Source organism: Phyllobates terribilis, unplaced genomic scaffold (assembly GCF_046119375.1).
Source record: "Phyllobates terribilis strain yellow unplaced genomic scaffold, ASM4611937v1 Scaffold_123__1_contigs__length_5148117, whole genome shotgun sequence".
NCBI classification, from domain to species: Eukaryota; Metazoa; Chordata; class Amphibia; order Anura; family Dendrobatidae; genus Phyllobates; species Phyllobates terribilis.
Genome location: NW_027362883.1, coordinates 2,763,698 through 2,767,608, shown reverse-complemented (window position 1 = coordinate 2,767,608; position 3,911 = coordinate 2,763,698).

Sequence of the window (3,911 nt, the reverse complement as noted above, 5' to 3'; positions counted from 1 at the left end):
TCCATCTCCATCTCCTCCTCCTGTTCAGCCTCCATCTCCATCTCCTCCTCCTGTTCAGCCTCCATCTCCATCTCCTCCTCCTGTTCAGCCTCCATCTCCATCTCCTTCTCCTGTTCAGCCTCCATCTCCATCTCAGATATCACCACATCAGTTACAAGCTGGAAGCACTGCAGTACTGCCTCCGCCAAGTGGCAACAGGCTGTGCTGAAACTCATAAGCTCAGGTGATAAACCTCACACTGCTTGTGAGTTGTGGACAGCTGTGAAAGAGCAGGCAGATCTGTGGCTGAGACTGCTGAACCTACATCCCGGCATGGTCGTGTGTGACAATGGCCGTAACCTGGTGGCGGCTCTGAGGTGAGATCACACACGTACCATGCCTGGCTCATGTGCTTAACCTCGTGGTTCAGCGGTTTCTTAAATCATACCCCGAGTTGCCAGATCTGCTCGTGAAAGTACGCCGCCTGTCAGCTCATTTTCGCAAGTCTGCTACAGCTTCCGCCGCCCTTGCTGTGTTGCAGCAGCGTTTGCAGCTTCCAGCACACCGACTGGTGTGTGATGTCCCCACACGTTGGAACTCTACCCTCCACATGTTGCAAAGGATTTGTGAGCAGAAGAGAGCAGTTGTGGTGCACCAGATACAACAAGGCCGTCGATGTTCAGGTCAGACTCCACACATAAGACCTCAGGAGTGGACCTGGATGTCTGACATATGTACCATCCTGACAAACTTTGAGGAGGCCACCAAGATGGTGAGTGGCGATGACGCCATCATTAGTGTCAGCATCCCACTTGTCTGTCTTTTGCAACGCTCTCTGCAGAGAATTAAAGAGGAGGCATTGCAGCCAGAGTATGATGAGATGGATCAAGAAGCCGTAGTGGGCGATTACACACAGCCCAGCCTCATCTCATCCCAACGTGCATTGGGGGACAGAGGGAGAGGAGGAACAGGAGCTGCTATCAAGCGCTGTAGATGGTAGTACCTGTACAAGTGTTATACCGTCGGTTCAGCGTGGGTGGCCTGAGGACAGGGGGGAGGAGGAGAGTATGGTCAGTCGTCATCTTGGTGAGGACAAGGAAATCTTGCCCATTACCAGTCTAGCACGCATGGCTGACTTTATGTTGCGCTGCCTTAACTGTGACCTTCGCGTTGTCAAAATGTTGGGTGACAGTCATTACTGGTTGGTGACACTTGTAGACCCCCGCTACAAGGAGAACTTTCACTGTCTTATTTCTGAGGTGGAGAGGTCTACAAAAATGGGCCTGTACCAGAAGGCCCTTGCTGCAGAACTGTTAAAAAAAAAAAAAAATTCCCATCTGAACACGCTAGCAGCAGAGGTCACAGTTCGTTCACCAACCAAAGCGTACAAGCGAGAGAGAGGCAACTCCAATCTAGTAGAGGCAGGGGAACACTGGCAACGTTCTGGGACAGTTTTCTCAGACCCTGAGGCGTGGGGTACTCTCACAAGGAGTGGAAAGTTTCAAAAGATGGTGAGGGAGTACCTTGCCGACCGTACCAGCGTCCTTCGTGCCTTTTAATTATTGGGTATCCAAGCTGGACACTTGGAATGAACTCGCTCTGTACGCCTTGGAGGTCCTGGCCTGCCCTGCCGCTAGCATGTTATTGGAGCTTGTTTTTAGTGCCGCTGGGGTAATTATAACTGATGAGCACACTCACCTGTCAACTGACAATGCTGACAAGCTGACCCTTATCAAAATGAACAAGGGCTAGATTGGGCCAGACTTCTCATCACCACCAAATGACAGCAGAGTAACATAAAGTCAAATCCACGGTGTTATTTCGGGAGGTGTATTCCCATGCACCACTTCACACCCACACATGGGTATACGCTTCCTCATTTCGGCTGTTTTATGTTCTTCTCCTTATCCTCAGCCTCCACCACCACTATACCACCAGGGTGACCGTGGTCCGTGTTGCCATTATTGAAAGTTCCTCCGTCCTTATTTTTGTCAGCTTTTGCTTGGAAGGCATAAGCAAAGACTGTGGGAGACCCACTCCCCAATAATGGGAATACTATTTTTAAGATGCTGTACTGTCTGGCTCTTGTAAGGGGCATTAAAAGCATCTTGTTATACCACTCTAACCTCCACGTCTCTTCTGAGGGGCATTAAAACCTTCTTGTTAAGCTACTGGGACCTCCACGAGTCTTTGAACGGGCTCTGCATTTCCTCCTAATTTTTTGAAGCTTTTGCTTGGAAGGCATAAGCAAATACTATGGGAGACCCACTCCCCAATAATGGGACTTATGTTTGTAATATGCTGTGCTGCATGGCTCTTGTAAGGGGCATTGCAAGTTCCTCATAATTTTTGGAAAGCCTTCCATTCACTGCTTAGGCTAACAGTGTACAGGAGACCCAGTTGGTATAAATGGAAAAAACTGTTTAGTTAAGGCCCTCTGACCTCCATGTCATTTCCAAGGGGCATTGGAGTGCCTCAAAATTTTTGGTAGGCATTGCACTCACTGTATGCCCTATAACTGTGTAGCCGAACTGCTCCTTTTTGTTACAGAAACATATCCTACAAGACATATGTGGTTGACTGGCCTGATATTGATGTGAATGGTCCCTGTTCCTCCTGCTCCTTTGCCACTACCTCATCCATCATTTTTCACCTGAAGCTTTGTTTTAATGGGAGTCATAGAACTGTGATAGTAGCAGGAAAACATCCAGAAATCCTCGGAGGAGGTAGGATATGCGCCAAAACGCTGACCACCTCAGGCCTAGCCGCTACTACATACATGCGCTTGCATTCCAAGAAAACAAAGCAGATGCTAACTTGTATCATCATCATCATGGTCCTCACCTTGGCACTCTCAACTCCCCTGATGGAGAAGCCAGGGCCCACCAGAGGAGTCTGGTTCTCTGGTGGTCTCGTCCAATGCTGCCCTAAAGCAGGCCGGGCTAAGAAAAGTGTGTGGGGGGAAGTTGACAGGAGAAATGGGGGCGGCTGGGGACCGTTTATGCAAGCAAGCAGTATGGTATTGCAGCCTGGGGGTGGGTGGGTGGCAGGTTGCATACTTGCGCTTGCACTGCAAGGAATGGGAGAGGTACAATTGAACACTGCCCTGGGACAAGGACTTGAACGGGTATAGTTGCAAGTCTGCAACGACAGGTGCAGGGTGGGAGGCATCTTCGCATGTACTATGAACAGGGGTTTGGCATGCACACACTACAGCGGAATAGGCTGTCCTTCCCACTAAATGCACTGGGGAGGGCACAGGTAATGTTTTGGTATACGCGCTTAATCTTATGTATAAGGCACAGAGGGACAAATAGGGGCGGCTGGGGACTGAGTTTGAATACCTCGCTGCCGAAGCAGCCATGAGGTAGTGGCCAGATTCGGCCTCCTCCAAACTAAAAGGCCCCATTTCAAGTGCAAGCTAGCAGTATGGCATTGCAGCCTGGGGGTGGGTGGGTGGCAGGCTGCACACTTATGCTTGCATTCCAAGAAAACAAAGCAGATGCTAACTTTCATCATCATCATGCTCCTCACCTTGGCACTCTCAACTCCCCTGATGGAGAAGCCAGGGCCTACCAGAGGAGTCTGGTTCTCTGGTGGTCTCGTCCAATGCTGCCCTAAAGCAGGCTGGGCTATAAGAAAAGTGTGTGGGGGGAAGTTGACAGGAGAAATAGGGGCGGCTGGGGAACGTTTATGGACACCTGGCTGCCCCCAGGCGGCTGGGGACCGTGTGTGGACACCCGGCCGCGGGGCGGCTGGGGACCCAGTGTGGATGCCCGGCTACCTGGCGGCTGGGGACGGAGTATGGATTCCAGGCCGCCAACGCAGCCATGACGTGGTGGCCAGATTTCGCCTCCATATGCCTAAAAGGCCCAATTTCAAGTGAAAGCAAGCAAGTAGTATGGTATTGCAGCCTGGGGGTGGGTGGGTGG